The sequence below is a fragment of the Protopterus annectens genome, chromosome 2.part2 (assembly GCF_019279795.1).
Source record: "Protopterus annectens isolate FY-2018-M chromosome 2.part2, PAN1.0, whole genome shotgun sequence".
Lineage (NCBI taxonomy): Eukaryota > Metazoa > Chordata > Ceratodontiformes > Protopteridae > Protopterus > Protopterus annectens.
This window is the reverse complement of record NC_056730.1, coordinates 583,314,148-583,336,221: the sequence shown is the minus strand read 5'-3', so window position 1 is coordinate 583,336,221 and position 22,074 is coordinate 583,314,148. Positions and strand designations below refer to the sequence as shown.

Genomic DNA, 22,074 nt, shown 5'->3' with positions numbered 1-22,074 from the left:
TTGTCATAGCGTCAGCACAATCAAAATTACAGCAGGCCAAATAAAAGTCTATTCTGAACACCAAAAACAGGGTTCTGATCACAATATCCTTGAATCTAGACTCACGTGGAGAGAGACGAAAGCTTTTCTATTTTCTGATCCACTAGGAAAGAGGTGAGATGGATAAATGAAGGCTTTAAGACCAAAAATGGCAGAGCAAATATTTCTCTTGTCAATCCCGTCCAAGGCTTTAACTCCTCATATGGCTATATATCACTGGTCTCTGGGCCCACTTCTAAATAGAGAATCTCATGAAGGAGTCAAATTAAGAAGGTCATTTATTCAGAGCTTCCTTGTGCCTGGCTTGGACACATGTGACTGCAAGACTTGGATTGCTTCTAAAACCATCTGGACCAACAAAGCTGATACAAGTATTTTTTTTTCACTTGCTTTAGCTGTTTCTGCACTGCATTTATTGATTTGGTTGTATTTATCACTGTTTTTCAGCCTGCACTCGTTAAAGAAACTCCATCTGTTTGTTACTATACTGCTCTTGGGTTGTTTTAACAGTATTCTGATATTCCCTAACCTCCTCTACACTGCAAATGCTGTTCTGAGTTTGCCAAAGTTCTCCTGAATCTGCAAAAATATTTCTAAGTTTTGCACAGTTTTTGTGTGCTGTGAACATTTCTCAGGGTTAGTGAACTTAAATCCAAGGATTCCTGATATTGCAGGTATTCTGACCTCTGCTGTAAAGCATTTATATGATTGGCCTGAGGGCTTAACTCTGTAAAAGTCTTTCATTCTGCTAGTGAAAATGTGCAAAATGTGGTTCCCAATACTGGCATATAAGCAAACTCTACAGTTTAAAATCCTCTATAGGAAATGCATTCCATAGTCTCCCACTTTTCACAGATGCTCGAACAGCTCCTGGTTAGTACAGAGCGTGGCACCTCTGTAGGTCATCTGATAGCATACTACTAAACACACTCACTATGAACCTTAACTGACTGTCCCCTACTCCTTCTCATCTAGAAAATTGTTTTCCTTTGCCTTACGTAGCATAGGCTAGATTCAGACCTGCTGAATCTAGACTGTTTGGTATCACTGTTCTCTTAAACCAGCCATCTTACATTAAGAGGGCCTCCCTGCACCCTTGTGGCGAAGTGTGTAGCTCAGGACCCATCTGAGTTGTGGATTGCTGGAGAAAGGCTCAGTTTGGAGCTTTGCCATTGGTAGTTGTGTTAAAAACTGTTTAAATTTGCCTGTATATAAGCCTCATCTTTGTACGGGTTTGCATGCAGTTTACGAGAGCTGCTCAACATTTGGTAACTTTAGTCAGAGGCCTGGAATGCATCTGCACTGAAATCCAAGGCATCCAAAGGAAAAAAAAAATGAAAAAATAAGTATATTTGAATCCAGCACTGCAATTCACTAACTGCATTAAATTGAATTAGTGTTTCATTTTAGCTGTTTGTGACTGCATTTTACTCTGCACTTTGAAATTGTGTTACATTGCCTTATATCGCATAGGCTAGATTCAGGCCTGCTGAATCCAGACTGGTTGGTATCACTGTGCTCTTAAACCAGCAATCTTACATTAAGAAAGCATTCATGCACACTTGTGGCAGAATTGTGTTGCTCAGGAACCATCTGAGCCGGGGATTGCTGAAAAAAGTCTCAGTATGGGGCTTTCCCCTTGATAGTTGTATAAAAAAAATTATATAAATTCGCCTGTATATAAGCCTCGTATTTGCTCATTGCTGCGGGCTGTGCTACAGGGTTTAGCAGAGCCCTGTATAGATGCAAATGCCTGGTGACATCATTTTTTTCTTAGAGACCTACCAGTAGAACCCTCCCCCCGCCCCAAACGTCCCTGCTGAGCAAAGGGCAACTCAGTTGCACTCTAAGCAGCATTCTCACACTTATCATCCACAACTTACTATACACACACCACCTTTGCTACTCCAAGTACTGCTCTGGTTTATATCAACAGAGACATGACAGAACTCTGACTGTGTGTCCCAGACAGGTATGTCCCTAGCCCTAAGCAGTATCCCTCCTTCACCCAGGATAATGCACAATATAAACAAAAAAATGATTCACTTCAACAACTGGCTTAGCTTCTGGTGTCGATCCAGTATCTGTCAGCCTGGTGGATATGGTAGACAGAACTTCCTTTGCTAGAGACAGTCTGTACCTGTCCCCCCTAGGCTTTCGGATACTGCTAAAGGCCCTTGTCTCCCCAATAGTGCTTTTTTTAGGCAACGTCAAAATAAATTTTCCAACATAAAAAAATCTAATCAAGACAACCTCAGGGTCGTACTGCTTAATGCCAGGAGTTTAAACATGAAACTGCACTCCCAGGAAGCACTCTTCACCTTGGAGAATGCTGATGTCTAAGCGGTTACTGAGACATGGTTCAAGGCTGGTGACAGCACCCCAGTCGTGCAGGCTACAATGTCTTCAAAACATTCAGGCCTCAAAATGAGCAGGAAGGAACTAAAGTTGGAGGTGTATCAATCTTCATTAAAACCAAATACGCTTTGAGAATGGTCAAACAGCATGATTCTCTGGAGCTACTCCATGTCCAATTAACTATTGGGAAAGTACCATACCACATAATTGCTAGCTATAGATCCCCCACCATGAACCAGGAAAAGCATGCTGCCTAACTTAATTTACTGGAATCCCTCAACATACAGCCCCACACCCTAGTCATGGGAGATTTCAACTATCCTTCCACAGACTGGGGGAGATACATGAGCAAAAAGTACAGTTGTGTACCTACCATAAATGTAGATGTTCGAGTGTATTCACTGTTGCGTCATTACACTTGGGTTATCCTGCTGGCAGGCTATCTGCAGTCAGCCTGAATTCCAAAGTCCTGGTCCGGCGTCAGTTGCTGTCGCCTCTTCCCTGATGTCAGTGCGCCAGGGGTACAAAAGATGCAGCCGACGCCATTTTCTTCAGTTTTTCTTGCCCCAGATGTCAGGTGCCCCCAAGAGGGCAGGCTAAATATTCTGCTCATAAAAATGCATGCACTAACATAAACATTACCTTCATCTACAAGCAAATACACCACATAGGTTGTATAGAATAAAGAAGTACAGATAAGTCCCAGCAATTAAAGGGGGATGGTGGGAGGGTAACCTGGACTGCAACAGTGAATACACTCGAACATCTACATTTATGGTAGGTACACAACTGTGCTATGTTCATCGTGTTTCACTGTTGCAGTCATTACACTTGGGTTGAATCCCAAAGCTGAGGTTGGGTGGCTGGGCCTAAATAGAATTAGGAGTGGCTATGAGGCCCTGTAGAACTGCAGTGGTAAAGCCCGCTCTGGATTTAGAGTAAAGAGGCAAGTGGTAGTGCTTTGTAAAAGTGTGCACTGAAGTCCAAGTTGCAGCCTCCAAAATGTCCTTGGTTGGTACACCTCTGAGGAAGGTTGCTGAGGTGGCTGCTGCTCTGGTTGAATGTGGCCTAATGCCCTTAGGCACTGATTTGCCATGTTGTGAATAGCAGAAGCGAATGCAGTGGCCTATCCATTTTGAAATAGTCTGCTTTGAAATAGCTTTTCCTTGAGATCCTGCAGCATATGCCACTAAGAGTTGCTCAGTCTTTCTGAAAGCTTTAGTTTTGTCCAAGTAGAAGCGTAGCTGTCTGTGTATGTCCAAAGAATGCAGAAGTCTCTCCCCCGTATTCTGTGGGTTTGGATAAAAGGTAGGCAAATGAATGGTTTGGTTAAGAGCCACACTGAACACTACCTTAGGCATAAATGTTGGGTTTGTCCTTAGAGAAACCCTGTCCAGATGGAAAATAATAAAAGGTTCCACAGCCATTAGTGCCTGTAACTCTGAAACTCTTCTTGCTGAAGTTATTGCTAAGAGCAAAGCTGTTTTCCATGATAAGTATTTTATCTCAGCTGTATTGGCTGGCTCAAAAGGAGGCAATGTGAGCTTTTCCAAGACAAAATTGAGGTCCCATGCAGGTACTGGCGCTCTCCTTGTAGGTCTTATGTTTTTGGCCCCTCTGAGGTACTGCCTTAGTAGTGGATGTGAAAAAATAGGTGGGTCCGTATTGTAATGAGCTGAAATGGCAGAGGCATGGATCTTAATTGATGAGAAAGATAGGCCTTTGTCCAGCATCTCAGTTAGGTATTGTAAAATCTGAGGAATATTTGGTACAAGCGTGTCAATTCCTTGTGCCTAGTTCCAAGCACAGAATCTCTTCCATTTTTCTGCATAAGATTTTCTGGTGCTGGGCCTCCTGGCCTCCAAAATAACACCCATAACTGCTTTAGAGAAAGGTGTGTTCTGAATGGTTACATTATCCGCCATGCAGCCAGATTTAGGGTTCTGAGTTGGCTGTGCAGGATTTGATTGTTTTGATGGGTCAGTAAATGAGGAATTTAAGGTAATGTCCAGGCTGGGCCTTGAGAAAAGCTCTTTAGGGTTGGGTACCAGTGCTGGCGTGGCCAGTCTGGGGCAATAAGTATCATTTTTGGCTTCTCTTGTCTGACCTTTAGGAGTACCTTGGGGAGGAGAGGCAGTGGAGGAAAGGCATATACTGTAAGGGTTTTTCAGCTGAATAATAGAACATCCACTTTCCATGCTTGTTTGTGATAAGTCCTTGTGTAGAATCTCTGTAGTTGGCAGTTGTGAGGGGAGACAAATAGATCTATGTCTGGGCATCCCCATTTCCTTGTTATCATGCTGAAGATTTGTGGATCTAGTTTCCACTCGTGAGGATCCATGAGATTTCTGCTTAGTTCATCTGCCAGAGTATTTGTCTTTCCTGGCAGGAATTGAGCTTGCAGGTGTACTTGATAAGTCAATGCTGTGTTCCACAAAATCATGGCTTGTCTGCAGAGGGGGTAGGAATGTGTGCCTCCCTGCTTGTTTATGTACCACGTGACTGTAGTATTGTCCGTCTTTATCAGCAGTTGTCCTGGATGAAGTAGATCCTTGAAGGCTGTTAGGGCATTCTGTACAGCTAGCATCTCTTTTTGATTGATATGAAGATGCATTTGGCTTGCGGGCCATGTGCCCTGAATACATTTTCCTGCCATGTGGGCCCCCCAGGCATAATCTGATGCATCTGTTGTTAGTGTCTGCCTGGCTGTGGGTAAAGTGAAAGGCTGTCCCTTGTTGTGGTGACAGGCCTGTGCCCACCATCGAAACTCCTGTTGCAGGCAGGGAATGAGAGTAATTAATGTTTCCAGGCTGTGGCAATGTTGAGTCCAAACACTTTTTAGATACCATTGTAGTTTCCTCATATGCAGTCTTGCATATGGAATTAGCAGAATGCAGGATGCCATGAAGCCCAAAGCCTGCAGAATTTTTCTTGCAGATAACTGGGTCTTTGTTGCCAACATTTCAAAGTAAGAAGTCAGTTGCCTTTGTTTGTCTGGCGTGAGATAAGCCATCTGGGCAGTTGTATTTAAGCTTGCACCCACGAATACTATCTCGTGAGAGGGTACCAGTTTTGATTTCTTTTCGTTTACTGTGTACCCTAGGCAAATTAGTAATCTTTTTACAAACGTCAGATGCTTCAGTAGAATGTCCTTGTTCTCTGCTTGAATAAGGCAGTCATCCAAGTAAGGATATGTTTGAATTCCTCTTTGTCTGCAAAATGCAATTACTGGTGCCAGGCATTTTGTGAAGACCCTGGGCGCAGTAGATAAGCCAAAGGGCAGTGCAGAGAATTGGTAGTGCATTGAGCCAGCTATGAATTTGAGGTATCTTCTGCAAGATTGTCTGATTGGGACATGCAGGTATGCCTCTTTGAGGTCCAAGGTTACAAGCCAAGCCTTCTTGCCTAGCATGGGTAGAAGCTGCTGCAGAGTCAACATTTTGAATTTTGGAACGTCCAGAAAAGTGTTTAGAATAGACAGGTCCAGTATTGGTCTCCAGGCTTTGTCCTTTCTGGGTACCAAGAAAAGTCGAGTAAAATCCTTGTCCCTGCTCTTGCTGTGGTACTCGCTGAATAGCCCTCATGTCCATGAGGGATGAAACTTGCTTTTGTACCTCTGCCCATTGATTGTGTGGCAGGTCTAGCATACCTTTTGTCTTTGGAAGGGTGTGAAAGTGGAACCTGTAGCCCTGAGACACTATATTCAAGACCCATTTGTCCTGGGTGATCGTGTGCCAATTTTGTGAAAAAGTGCTAGTTTTCTCCCTAAGGGCGCTGCCAAAAGATAAGTGCTTGGCATTGGCAGAGGAAAGTCATTGGGACTGTTTCCTATATGGCTGGGATTTGTCTTCTCCACTTTTGGAGGTAGAAGCACCCCATTGTTTAGGCCTGTATGAGCCTTGGGGCTGGGATCTGCCTCTAGGGCGTCTGTATCTGCCTCTTTGTGGCCTGTCTGACACTGGAAAGGACCAATTTTTAGAAGGCCAGTTCCTGCTAAATCTGGGTGGCTGTACCTGTAAGAAATCCTTAACTGGCTGCATAGATTTCGCTTTATCCTCCATTTTCTTCAACACCTCTCCTGCCCTAACACCAAACAAAGTATCATGCTGTAATGGAGCATCCAGTAATTTTGCTTTAACATGATCAGGCAGATTCTGTTCCTTTAACCAAGCATGCCTCCTAATCACAGAACCCGTAACAGCGGCCCTGCAAGAGGCCTCCAGTGAATCAAAACCACACTGCAAAGTATGCTTTCCCACTTGTTCAGCTGCATGCAATAAATCTTGCATTTCCTTGTTTTCAGAACATTCAGAATTTGTCAACATTTTCTGTTTTAGCAGTGACATGCAGTAGTGCTGATATTTAAGCATATGAAACTGACAATTTAAAGCCCTTACAGCCAAGGTAGCAGAAGTGTAAACTTTTTTCCCCCATCTGTCCAGTGCCCTAGAATCCCTATCAGAGGGGACAGGGTTTGTTGCAGTGGAAGCCTTGACCCTTTTGGGGCCCTGAGATATAGTTTCTGGGTCAGCAGCAGGGTTTTTATATAGAAATTGATGAGAATCTGGAAACCTCTAGTATCTGTCTGGCTTAACAGGTGCAGGGGGTAAAGAGTCAGGAGACAGGCCGGACTCTGAAAATACATAATCTACAATGTCTAGAACAGGTGGAATAGCAAGAGGTCTGTGCTGAGGTAGTAAAAGTAAGTATCTGAGCCTTTTCTTGGATTCTGAGTAATCTTGGCTCTCCCAGTGAAAATGCTCCCTCATGGTATGCAGGGTTTCCCCAAAAGAATAATCCTCAGGAGGAGAGGCTGAATGAATAGATTCTTCAGCATCAGAATCCTCATAGGGAGGAAGAGAGTATCCCTGGTCAGAAGAGGAATCAGAGGAAATGGAAACCTGATCAGAAGAGTCATATTCTGTCTCTTGCCTAGGCCTCTTATCAGGAGGGGGATGGGAACCCCTGATCAAAATAATTAGGTCTTCGGCCATTTTAAGCATCTGTTTCTTAGGCATGGAAGTCTGTCCAGGAGAATGCTGTACTTGTTTCTTTGTCTTTAGAGCTGTTTTAGTCTTTGCCTTTGAAGCTGAGGTTAGCTTGACATATGACTGTGGAGGTCTGAAAACACCCTCAGAAGCCGATGCCTGCTCAGTGGCTCTGGACCCATCTGAAGGTATAGTTTCCGAGTGTCCAATACCTTGAGTATCCAGAGGCCTAGTTGGCTCCACGTGGGAGTCAGAAGCGGCCTGTGGCTCTGAGGTAGCAGGCGTCAGGGGCTGCGAAAGTGCCTCACTGAGAACCAGTGAACTGACGACTGGTCTAGCAGAGGCCTCGTCAGTTTTCAACCTCGGATGCCTGTCCTTTTACTTTTCCTTGAGCTTTTTATAAACTCCGGTCGTCAGCTGTTCCGACGGCATTATATAATTAAATCTTCGGCCAAAGTAATGAAAGGCAAAATCGTACCAAAGCTTAATAGTGCGTTGGTTAAATCTAACACAAAGCCGACAGCTAGCAATGTCGTGGGCAGGGCCTAGGCAAGGAATACAGTAAGAATGAAAATCCTTATGAGGTATTTGCTTCCCACAAGAAATACAATTGTTAACTTTTTCTGACCATCGGTCTGGAGCAAGAAAAACGTTTCCCCAATTGGGTACTTAGCTTTAATGAAGACTTCGGATCTGAAATTCGATTTCGAAAATCTCAGGAGTCAGCCGACCGGCACTTGCAAACTGCTTTTGCTTCGGGCACCGCGTGGCAAGAAAGACTGAAGAAAATGGCATCGGCTGCATCTTTTATACCCCTGGCGCACTGATGTCAGGGAAGAAGTGACCAAAACAGACGCCGGACCAGGACTTTGGAATTCAGGCCGACTGCAGGTTGCCTGCCAGCAGGATAACCCAAGTGTAATGACTGCAACAGTGAAACACGATGAACATCGACACTCGCCCAGAGGTTCCCGGACTTTTTTAACACAAATGCTCTGGAATAGATCGTCTACACCCTCACTAGGGGCTCTAATGTTCTGGACATATTACTCACCAACTTGGGGGGGGGGTCACTGTACTTCCCCCCATGTGCGATGCCCTCCCTTTTTAAGTTAGACCACAAATCAGTCTTGTTTGAAGTAACTACTGAAACTGACACCCTGAACAAAAATTATAAAAAAAAAAAAAAAAAAAAAAAAAAAACTTTACCAAAACTAACTACAGCCTACTAGGCGATGGTACAAAAAACTTCATACCACCTTCAATAGCAGATATAAATTATCACTATGCAGAAGTGTACGCAAATGCCCTGTACATACACTCAAGCGATTGCATAAACTCTGCTGTACCTGACCAGATGAAAACCAATTCATCCCATAAAAAAGCCACTGTGATGGACTTCAAGTATAAACAGATTATATAACAAGAGGAAAAAAATGTTGTTCAAAAGCAAGAGGGATATCACTCTACAGAGAAAGACTTCCATCCTAAGCCTAGACAAGAAAATCAGAAATCTTGTAAAGTCTTCTAAAGCAAACTGTGAAACTAAAATCGCATCCTTAGCCTAGGATAATCATAAGGCATTCTTTAACCATGTCCAAAGTCTAAAAGGGAATGCCCTGCTATGTGCCGAACTGGTTGTAAATGGGATCACCTATACTACACCAGACGATTATCACCAACATGCTAGCTTGCACATTCAGAGCAAACTTCACTCCCCTATCCCCACCAATCATTCACCAAAGCATACCTGACACCAGTCCTCTGCCTAGTATCTCTGGAGAACAGGTCATCTCTGTGCTCGCCAAGGCCAAAAACACAGCCTCATCCCAGGTTGTTTACTAAACAATCTAAAACAAGACCTAGCGGGCCCACTTGGTGTTCTCTTTAATCATAGCTTGAGAACTGGCTATGCTCCTGTAGAATGGAGAACAGCAACAATAATTCACCTGCACAAAGGGGGGCCATCAACTGACCCTGGGAACTACAAACCCATAAGTCTAACCAGCCTCATCTGCAAAGCCATGGAAATAATTATCATGCACCTTATCAAGAAGGACATAGGTGACCTCCAAATGCTGGACCTAACCCAGTTTGGCTTCATTAAGGGTAGGTCATGCTTATTAAACCTGGTAGACTTCTACGAGAATGTCACCAAAGCCATGGACGAACGTAAGACAGTGCACACAACCTATCTCAACCTTGCCAACGCTTCTGACCCAATCTCCCACTTTGGCATCATTGAGAAACTCTCCCAGCTGGGAAATAATCCTTACATTACTAGATGGGTAGCCAATTAACTCACCGACAGAACACACTCTGTCAAAACTGGTGACTTCACCTCCACCAGTAGACCCGTCATCAGTGGAGTAGCACAGGGGTCTGTGCTGGGCCCCTTACTGTTTGGCATCTATTCCTCAGAAGTCTAGGCCACAGTAGATGGTCTCTGGCTCAGCAAGTTCGCTGATGATTTCAAACTGGGAGCAATCATAGAGTCCCCTGCGATATCACCATATTACAAGAAGGGCTAACATAAATGAATGATTGGTGCCAAAGCCATGCATTAAAATTAAATGCAAAAAATGCATTATTATTCCCTTTGTTAAACCAGAATTCCATACAAATTACAATACTGACAGCATCTCCTGATTTCCAATCCAGTGGTGTGAGACATGGGAACATAGGTTGATAGCAATCTGAACTTCGACCACTATGGAAAACCTTCTATGTAGCCGACCTCATAAGCAACGGCATAGCATCTAGGTCAAGGGATGTTATAACTCTACTGTACTCGACCCTCATCAGGCCACTAATAGAGTATGATGCACACTTTTGCATGTACCTCATCAGATACCTACAGCAGCTGGAGAGGCCTCAGAGAAAATACAGGGACTCCAAACCATGATCTACGTGGACAAGCTGAAAGCCCTGTCACTTTATTCGGTATCTTACAGGCTGCTGACAGGTGACTTTTGCCTGGTCTATAGGGCAATCTCCAACCCTGCCCTAATGGAAATGCTGCACATCTGCAAGTCAACTGGCAAAAAAGTCACTCACTCTAGAGATCTCAACCTAGGCTGTGACATTAACAGAACAAGTTGGAGAGCCAGATATGTCTCCCAGAGACTGCTGCTTCTCTGGAACAGACTTCATATTCATGTAAAACAGAGCTCCTCACTGAGCCTATTCAAATGCAACCTAGATAACTGGATGGGAGACTGCAAATTCACCTCTGGGTGGCACCCATGTCCCTCATGGCCAGGGGTGGCCAGTGTCACAGACCCACTCTGCTCATAAATTTGTTTTGCAAACTACTCAAAAAGAACAAATGGGGATATCTGGGATTAACATGGCTAGACTTGTAAAGGCTTTAGGGCTGCTAGCCTACTAACCTCCTATGAACCAATGAACTATGAGTTAGATCAAAAGTTAATGACCAGAAAGATATCCTGCACTCTGTATGTGCAGTTTCAGTGATTTATTTATTTGATATAAATTATTAATTTCTGCCAGTATGATGACTTTTACTGTCCAGGATCAATGTATGCTTCAGTGGGGTTTCTAACTTTCCTCCAACCATACCTCTCAACTGTCCCTGATTTTGCCCTCTTCTCTGTAAAACTTCTGACTTTCTGTTACATTACTGAGGATTATATTCCGTTAATAATGTCGCTCATTAAGGTTTCATACTAATTATTGTTCAAAAAGTGCAAAACCTGTTGTTCTATTACCTTTTTAAGTTACTTTGGATAAAATGTAAACAGTGTCCTGATTTTGGGCCTTTGTACCCCCATTATTTTTGGGTTTGTTCAGAATTCTTTAGCAAAGAAGTTGAAAGGTATGCCCTCACCTGGTGGTGCAACTGTAAAGATGGTATATGAAAGTAAGGGGATGTGGGGGCAAACCCCCACACAGGGGTATTTTTAGTAGCTTTAAGTTGCATTTCACGATTTTAAATAATCAAAGAAATTTAACTCAAACTACATAAGGTAAGCCAGTCAGCATTAACAAACTGTCCTTTTAAATTACCAGGTAAGGACATGATCCCCAGACTCTCATAGCTTTTAAGCATGATGTTGGAGGAAGATGACATTGTGGAGAAATCTAACAGAACCATACTCATGTTTAACTGTAAGCTTGCATACTTTGATTATACTTTCAAACAGTCTAGGTGTCTTAACTTCAGTGATCCATTTTGTATCTTCTCCATCAGGTCATCCTTTGTCTAAGAATATCAGCCTGATAATGAAGCACATGGCTTAGGAAATTTATACCCCTTATTTCCAGGATAGAGGATGTATACGCATCTTTTCCCAAACCTTTCCATCATGCAACTCTCCTTGCCACTGGGAATAGTATCATTAGTGTCCACCATTTTGGAGCCCCTAGCAATATCTGGACAAAACTGATAGACAAATTACCAATCTGTTCTCAGTGCTGGAAGAGATCAAGTCTACTCTGAGAATGCCCAAAACTCTGGAAATCAGACTGGATGAGTGGATCTCCTCATGCAGCTAACTTACAAGATGAGTGGACGTCCTTGTGTGGCTAAGTCACAGGAGCAGTGGAAATCCTCATGCAGCTCACAGCATGAGTGGATGCCCTTGTTTGGCTAAGTCACAAGACAAGTGGGCATCCTCATGTGGCTGACTCACAGGATGAGTGGATGTTTTTGATTGCCTAAGTCACAGGATGATTCGACAGCATCATGTGTCTAACTCACTGAATGAGGGATCATGCCCATGTGGCTAAGTCACAGGATGACAATGTCCTTATGTGGCTTATCCACATCATTACAAATGCCAATGCAGCAATGATTCTAATGATGAACATCTCCAGATCAGGCACATTTTAAGTAAATCAATAGTTCAACTCCACAGGCCAGCACACAATATAGCTTCTTGTTCAAATTTGAAATTTAATCAAATTACAGATTCCATCCAAATTGGAAACACACAAAAACATCAGTTCCAAACACCAACAGGTGAAAAAAGCATAACAGTTTCAGCTTATAGCCTTTATCAGTGCTAACTAAATGTGTTCCCAGATAACAAACATATAAATGGAAAGTACAAAACACCACAACAATTTCATTGGTTAGTTATAATTGCTCAATAACACCACTGGAAAACAAACCCCGTAATTTAATTATCCACATGCATTCCTTATAGTTTAAAAGGGAATGCAGACCCTCCTGCTGCATATATTGCTTTTGAACTCTACCAATAATAGTAAAAGAAAATTTAGCAGTGGTATGTTTTAAACTATGTTTATATAGGGCATTGTTGCTTCTAGCATACCTAATATTTAAATGCTCAGATATTCTTAATTTAAATTTGCCCTACATAAAATGCTGGGAAGGTACATTTAACCATATATACTACCCAATCACTGCTACAATTTCCATAAACCAAAATATCAAATACTCTGGGAAAACTGGGGGAGGTAAAATAATTCTGTTTTGGGACAAACTTACAAAAACTACAGTGTCCACAAGGATGGCAGCCCATTAGTTTGCTACCATCCAATCGCATCTCTGCATCTGTTTGTACCATTTTGTTCCCTTTCTTATAATGATTAAACCAACCAGTCATACTCTTGCCTTTCCTGTAAGAAAATCTTCATTTGCCTGGTAGTAAGTCTTTTACCTTATCATCCATTTGCAGTATGTCCCAATGTTGATATACGAGGTTCTGCAAAAAAACAATATTAATTCCAAAGTCCATAATGAACCTAATGGGCAAGTCTTGTGTCTGATGTTTATCATGATATTTAAGTGTTTGTTGTCTATCAAATTGTTGTACCGAAGATACAGCCTTTTCAATGCTCCTGTTGGAATAGCCCCTATTATGAAACCTTTGTAAAATATCTTTAGCCTATAAGTCATAAGCAGCCGCAGTTGAACAAATTCTTTTAAGTCTTAAGAACTGAAATTTAGGGATTTATTTATTTATTTATTTTACATTTGTTAACCGGGAGAGTCCGACTGGATACATGTCCATTTTCAGCGGAGGCCCGGGGAGAAAAGCTCCAAGTACATAACAGACATATGAACATTGTTAATGCAAAAAAAGGAAGATAGTTGAGTTCTAAATACAATATAAAGATACATCACATCTTGGGAAAAAAAAAAAACAACAGCAGCATATAAAAAAAACATAGGTCAGTTACGCCTTGTTAAAAAGCAGTTAAGGATAGTGAGGTAAGAGAAGGGTAAATGATAGTGGTTAATCAGGTTTGGAACAGGGACATTGCCAGAGAGTATTGAGATGGGGTTTAAGTTTTTTTTGAATTGTAGGAGTGAGGGTTCTGAGGTGAGCATGGTCGGTAGGGAGTTCCACATTTTACCTACAAAGTTTGAGAATAGAGAATCCCCAGCAGAATTATTGGCTTTGGTAGTTTGAGCTAAGATCTTATTGGAGGATTGCAGGTTAATATAGGGGTGAATGATGTTTTTCAGAGCTGGTGTTTTCTCTGGGTGATACAGTATCTGGTGAGCCGTTTTGAGTTGGTTGAAATGGAGTTTGCTGGAAAACTCTAACCACCCTAGTTATTATTGGATAGGATATTATTGATGACATGTTCGGGATGGCAACTGGTGGCATGAAGGAGGGTATTAGTTTGCGGATGTTTTCTATAAACAATGCTTCTCAAAGTTTCATCATCTAACACATTCACTTCAACATCCAAAAAGTAATTACCTTTGGAAGACAATTCACAGTAAATTTAATACCCCACTTATTTTCATTTAAGTATTCTACAAATTCATGTAGATATAGCTCATCAGAACACCAAACCAGCCAACAATCATCCAAGTAGCAGCGCCAAATGTCCATACAGCCAAGAAAAATGTTATGGCTAGCATCATATATCAAATGATGCTCAATGAATCCCATAAATAAGTCCGCATAGATGGGAGCAAAAGATGCTCTCATTGCAGTTCCTTTTAATTGCAAATAGCATGAATTGTCAAAATAAAAGACAGTTTTAGTCAGCAAATGCTCCGTGAGGCATAATAAAGTATTGAAACTGCAAACAAATAAAGAAGCCAAGAGGTTCCAAAATCCACAACAGAATTTAATATACTAAAACAATAAATGTAAAGCGCTTTTCGTCCAGTCGGATCATCAGACTTCTTCAGACAAAAAACAGTACACAGACACAAAGTTTAAATACAAAAACATTTCCCTCCATTCAGTCATCTGCCTAATCAAATAAACCACATCATTTAAAGCTTATTAATCAATTAGCATTCACTACTAGTACTTAACCCTGTTTTAACCATATACTTTGGTATTCACTTAAGATATATCCCCATTTAAATTGCCATGTTTTTAAAAGTCACTTCATAATACTACTTTCCATATTTTAAAAACATAGATATGTAAATACTGTTCCTAAAATATAAACACAAAAGTAATTGCTAAATAATTAAAATATCAAATTCATGTAGTGAGACTTCCCAGTTTTAAGATACAGGCAATAGAAATCACTTAATTTAAGCCTGGCTTTCTACTAGGCTTTCTACTAGAGTCCAGGCGTAACTGCCATAACACTTCCTGCCTTTCTAGAATTAATGGGAAGGGGCCACCTCTTAGATTATATTTTACTTGGTCTATCACTCTAAAAGTAAAGGCGTGGCCCAGGTGACTACTACAATGCCTTGCCAAAGCATTCTCATTCTTGCCCTTGCATACACTATATATATGCTCATTAAGCCCTTTCCTTAACTTTTCTATCGGTCTTACCAATACAGTATGCTGGGCACAACTGGCATTGGGCAATATTGATCACAGATTTAGAATTACAATTGTACCTCCCATTTATTCTTTATGTTTTATCTCGAATTGTAGAAGTGCAACCTGATGCCTTGTACCTGCAAAGGCTGCAAGCCTCACATTTAAATATGCCTGGCGTTCGTACGGTTATTTGTCTAGGCAGTTCTACCAGTGACTTCAAGTTCCTGTCACATTTAAAAATTACAGATGGTTTTTCACCTATTTTAACCGTCATTTCTTCCTCAAGTGAAAACACCCTCCAATTTTTAACCAAAATATTCCTTATACTGTTAGCATCTACACTAAATTGGGTTATAAAGGTAGAGGCATAGTTCACTACCTGGGTTTGTTTCCTATTTCTGACGTTAATTACGGAGGTTTGATTATAACCAGTTCCATGTAAAACCCCTTCACTATTTGCCGAGCCTAAAATAGGTTTGTACACTCCCCTCAATCTCTTTTGTTGTACTTCCAAAGTGAGCTCCACAATTAAATGTTCAGAATAGCTCCTACTTAAGAACATTTGTTTCAAGGTCCTACATTCATCTAAGAAATCAGCTTCTTCCATAACCATTCTAGCTGCATCCACCAACTGCCCCTTCACCACTGATTTCTTTTGGTAAAGGGGTGGAAGCTAATAAAGTGCAACATCGAATTTGAATAGGTTTTCTTTCGGAAGATTCTTGCTAAGAAACCCCTTTAATTTTATTAAAGTATTGAACCCAGGATCATACGAAGACATCCATGTAAGCCAAAAATCCAAAGCTGGAAATCCCGCCCAATGCAGAATGTTGGTATATAATGCGCTAACATCAAGTGTGCAAAGCAACCAACCTTTTTCAATCTGCATTTCTGCTATTATATTAAGGAACTGGGTAGTATCTTGTATACAAGCCCGTGCATATACCAGAAGAGGTTTTAGATATTTAGTCAAAAAGGCCGAAAGGGATTCTGTTAAGGAACTCCTACCTGACACTATAGGTCTACCTGATTATAATTCTTATGAATCTTCGGTATCATGTTTGTCTGGTGGGATTTACCACTGTAAATTGATATTTGACTTCTTTGGAACTAATACCTTCCTCAAAAGCTAAGTTTAAAAACTCATCAGTCTCTTGTTTAAAGATTGATGTTGGATCCAGAACCATCAACTGATAATACTGATGGTCCGACAATTGATTAAGGCTCTCATTATAGTATATATCCCAGTTCCAGACTACCACAGCCCTCCCTTTGTCTGCCTGATTAATGATAATCTGTCAATTTGTGCTTAATATATTTAAAGCTTGACGTTCAACCTTAATTAGATTATCTCGGCCATGACGTGCATATGCCTGATTTAAAAAATGTAAGTCTTTCAATACTAGATTTTGGAACATTGCTACATGCTTATTCATGGGAGGCAGGAAGTCCTGAATCGAAAGTTCTGATCACCATTACCAAATTGTGCAAAATATAATTTTAAATTAACAGTTCTACAAAAAGTCATAACATCCTGGGCAAAAGCATATTCAGACACAGAAAAATTAGGGACAAATCCCATGCCTTTATTCAGTAAGTCACATTCTGCTTGTGTTAAATCAACTGAAGAAATATTATGAACATTATGATTGATATTTATTTGCATATCAACATTGCCAGCATTGATTCCAGACTTGTTCTTGTTCCTTCTAAGTTTTCTCCCTCCCCTCCTAGTTCTCCTATAGGAAACTGAACTTTCCCTTTTTTACTGGGTGGGGAATTAGATGGTGTAGTACTTTCATTGTCAGTGGTTGATGAGAACTCATCAGCTGAAGTATCAGAAAAAAATTTTGATTTTTTTAAGATAGAACGTTTTCTCTTTCTCTTAAAATTGGCCATTGTTGGGGTCTTTTTATCACTAAACTGAACTGTTTTTCTAGCCTCAAAAGGCTTGCCAGCAGAGTAGTCCCTGATATCTCATTGAAATTTCATAATCATCCTATATTTAAGATCTTTCTCTGTTTGCATCAATCCACTAGAAAGAAAAGAAACCTGTTCAATATATACAGGCTTGTCCTTAAACACTTGAGCCTTCTCACAAAGATCAGTAATGGTTTTAGAAAGGGCTATAATCCTACGTTCAAAACTTTAATCAGAATCTTAGCAAAAGTCATAGAGGCAGACTGCTAAGCTTCCTCCCATTGTGTCAATAATAACTGATCAATACCCTTGACAAATGGTTGTATTTTAACCCTTAATCCCCGTGGGGTAATGTTTTTACTGGAATAGGCCTTAAACAGCCTAAGATGTCAAATATGTGGGTTCTTAATTCCTTCATATCATTAGACAGGGTAACAAAAATATCCTTACAAGAACTGAACTTTGAGGTTTCTATTTCTTCCATATTATTGGACTGGGTACAGGAATCAAAAATGTGTAAATCGTCCTTATCTGCCAAAAGGCCTTATATAATGAGCAAGATCCATTGAAATGACCTACAAACACCAAATAAAGAACAAAACTTTTAATTTAAATCTTCCCGTTTTCCCCACTATTGAGGCAATAGCTCCAAGAGATCTAGGAAGTGACAAACCTTATATTGTTGACTTACAATACAATAAAAAATATGCATGTAAAATACTTTAAGAAAACACTATACTCCTTCTTTTTATTCTATTCATATCTGTATCTCAAAATATGAATATCCATGGCCCAAACTATATTTGGAGTGTTATATTCCAATATATGGTCCACATAGGCAACCTAAAGAGATTTTTGAGCCCCAGTGTATGGGAATCGCATCAAAACAAACCACTCATAGAAAGAGTGGTTATTATGGCCCATACCTTCAAACCATGAAAGGAAGGCTAAAATTCAGTTGACCCCTGAAGGTGTGTTACATTAAAGTCACCACTTATAATATTGATATGACTAGAAATGAGCATTATACAACCTCACTATCATAATATTTAACATACAAATCCCAATTATTCAGTTTTTATACTGTATATATTCAAATACCAAAAAAATATGAGTAACTAGAACAAAAAAAAATACTAAGGAAGATTGCTGTTCATTCCTATATTCAAATCCACAAAAAGTGCCAGTCTAACGTCCCAGCGTAACCAACCACTGAAACAAACTGCCAAAATAATTCAAATGGATAACCTTGCCAATTACTCAAATGATATGAAAAAAGGCCAAAATAAAAATAATCTCTGGCACTGAATTTGGAATAAACATTGAAAAATGGCAATTGTTATAACCAAATCTTAATTCTCTGCACTCCAAATATTTCTTTGCATTGGTTGTTCATAATAGCATGGTGATTGCTTCATTCGCCATGTTCAAATCAAAACCAGTATTAAATAAAATAAGATCAGTGAAAAACACTGATATTCAAAAAAAAATATGAAAACATAAAGGAGAGTATTTAGGCAAAATGTAGATATAACCGAAAAGTACAGTCCAATAAGCAGTCAAGATATTATACACCGGGAGAAGTCCAAGGTACAACCCTGTTCACAACCTCCGTTGTTCGTTGTTATGACTTCTTTGCACAGGGGAAACAATTTGTTTAGTTCTCTGTCCATAAAATGTCAATGAAAATTCTTCAAACAAAATATCTGCTATTGAAATTAAACTCAACGTTGAAAAAATACCAACTGCAGGAGCTAAATATTGGTCCAAAAGACCATGGATACCTATGTACATTGACCGCTCATAATAACATGGCGACTGCTTCTTTCGCCATTCTTTAGAATCCAAAATCAATTCATAAACTAGATGAGGTTATTAGAAAACACCAATAACCACAAACTCCTTTTTGTAAACAGTTACAACATGAAGATTACCCAGACCAAACATAAATGTAACAGATATTACCTAACGTCCAATATTCAGTCACAATATTATGAACCGAGGAAAACCCAAGGTACAAAACTTTGTGAGCAAATCCCGTTGTTCGTTGTTGTGAGCTCCTCACACCCAGAGAGCAAACCGTTTCATTACCAGTTCATAAAAAAATTCCAATGAAAAAATCAACGTAACAGTTAGAATCCCTTAGCAGGCGAAAGCATTAATTTCACCGCAACATGCAAAAAATTTCACCAGTGATGAAAGATGCAACCAGTATTCAGTCACAATGTTATGAACCAGAAAAAAACAAAGGTACACAGTTTTGTAAGCAAATCCCATTGTTCGTTATTGTGAACTCCTCACACCCAAAAAGCAAGTTGTTTCACTGCATACCTCTCAACCATACTGAATTTCTCGTTTTTTACCGGCTTTGAGGTCCAAATAATGGGGTGCCACGATTTCTTAGTGGCAGCCCTTAATTTCTGAATTTCCAGGCTTTTTTTTTTTTTTTTTGGGCCATAGCATGCGTGCAGTTCCCTAGCTGCTTAAAGCAGCATTTGAATTCCACGGTTACTGCTCGAACTGTACATCACAGTTCCCCAGCTGCTTAAAGCAGCATTTGAATTCCGCGATTAGTTTACTGCTCAAACTGTGCAGCCAGTCTTTTAATTTTAATAGGGGCCAGATGGAAGTGCACTTAGAAGCAATGGTCACGTTGGCCAGCCAGCTGCAGGAGTACAGCATTTGAATTCTGCGGTTAGTGCTCGACTCGAATCAAACTGTGCAGTCTTTACTTTAACTGTGCTGTGTGCTTAGAAGAAGTGGAGATACTGTACAATCCCAAAAATAAGAAGCACCTTGGAATTGCCAAAGTCATCTTTACCACAGTGAAATAAATTGAATTACTGTAAGTAATGTTAAAAAAAAAAAACTTTAAAAGGTGTTCATTAAATGTACATGCTGATACTTAAGTCTGAGTCTTATGTCTGTAATGAATTGCACTTTAAAACTGGGTTACATGTTTAGATTTAGACCAATTATTTTTTATTTGCTTTTATTTACAAGAACTGAGATTTTTAACTGTTAAGATAGACATTTTTTTACTTACTTTGGAGTACAGGGAATGTGAAATTAGGCTTGGAAGTTGGAATGCTTTATTAAAGGTTGGCTGTAATCTTGTTAATATGTGCATTAGTTTAATTATCAGACCATTCTACAGCAACATGAAACAGAAATTAATACAATAGGGTAAAGGATGCACTAGGCTTGTTAGACAGCCCCATGTTATTACTGGCTTAAGAGTGGTCACTTCAGGCTGTCACTGAAATGGGAACGTGCACTCAAAAATTCATATTCCATTTCAGCACAAAGTGTTTGTGGTGGGGTATCGCTTCAGTCTCTCTTTACACAAGGAGCTCTAGAAGCATAATGAGCTTTTTTCTCTCCCTGCCCTGGCCTCATTGTCATTCCATTATTTGTTTGCTTTTTTAAAGCAGGTTATTTCCATATTTACTTGATAGTACTCACTGTTTTAAGATTACAAATGTTTGGCTATGTTTATAGTGGGGGGAGGTTATCACTGGTTGAGGAATGTTTTCTCCAGAGAAGGTAGGGTAGTCTTTACTAATGAACAGATGTGAAACTTTATTTAGCTTATGAATGTGACATCAGATGGCCAAGTGGATTGGAATCTTTTACACTTTTTACCTGAAGCTGTTATCCAGTGCTTCATAATATTGATTACTGTACAAAATCACTGGAAGAGCAATACAGTTGATTTGTTTATGTAATGAATTTATTTGTTAGAAAGCAGTTCATTAACTACGTTGCAGATGCTTGTCTTTGGAAAGATCCTTTTCTGATCTGTTATGATCTGTGGCACAGCAACACAATTGTGTTCTTTAAATTATGTATTTTTTGGTAGCCACCACAATTAGTTGTTGTCCATTTCAAATGAAATACTGTAAAGCTGTCTAGTGGCCACAGGTAACTGTTTTCAAGTCTCATTTTCCAGTAATATCACATCATTAGCTGGTGTCCTTCATCTTATTCATTTACTTTTCTAAGTCCTAGCAGGGGTTAATCCCTTACAGAAAGCATTACTTAAAGTATAGCTTACAAAAAGAAAAATGTCATCATTTTAAGGGAAAAAGTGCACTTACACATTTTTGCATACTGAAAACCGCATGACTTGATTAAATGCTACACATTATTTTTGTTTTCATTCTGAGGCTTCATAAATAGTACGTGTGTGAGAATGGCTATAGTGGGTGCCATAGCATCACACTTAGCTGAAAGGGAAAGATTGTGTTACAAGTTGTGTATTGCACTGTTGTAGCATTTCAGTGTATTCTTTTGGGATGGTCAAAGGCACGTTAAAGTGCTTTCCAACTTTAAAATTGTTATATAAAAATTTGGCTATCTGTTGTACAGTTTGCTCTTGAAAGTTGGTACCCACAATTCCACCGAAGTGGCCGGGGTTACATAATTATGTATGGAGATTTTATGTTAATCAATGTACAAATTTGTACCTATTTTTCATGGGCCTTTGTCCAGATTTTTGATGTTTCCAGGTTGAGAGGTATGTTTCATTGCCAGTTCATAAAAAATATTCCAATGAAAAAAATACACATAACAATTAGAATCCATTTGTAGGGGAAAGCATTCGCTTCATCACAACATGCAAAGAATTCCACCAATGTTGAAAGATGTAACCTTCAGAACCAAAAAATCCACAAATTGTTGTTTATAATGAAAATCAAAGGAAGGAATGCCAAACTTTAGGCTAAGCAAATATGCTTAGTCGGCTCAAATGGTTTGTAAAAGCATCCCTTAACAACAGCTACTGCACCAACAGCATGGGGAAAACCAGAATAGGTTCAGAAAGAAAATACCAACCCTCACGCAAGTACAGTAAGGTGCCAGGCCCAAAAAAACAATAGTTCAACTCCACAGGCCAGCACACAATATAGCTTCTTGTTCAAATTTGAAAGTGAATCAAATTACAAACAGATTCCATCCAAATTGGAAGTAGATAAAAACATCAGTTCCAAACACCAACAGGTGAAAAAAGCAGCTTATAGCCTTTATCA

General features: G+C 39.9%; 1 protein-coding gene across 2 annotated transcripts in view; it reads right to left on the bottom strand.

Annotated features, from left to right (window-relative positions):
• Nucleotides 1-22,074, bottom strand: part of SFXN5 (sideroflexin 5) — a 3,177,886-nt gene that overhangs the window by 2,139,841 nt on the left and 1,015,971 nt on the right. The gene's annotated exons all lie outside the window — the stretch shown is intronic.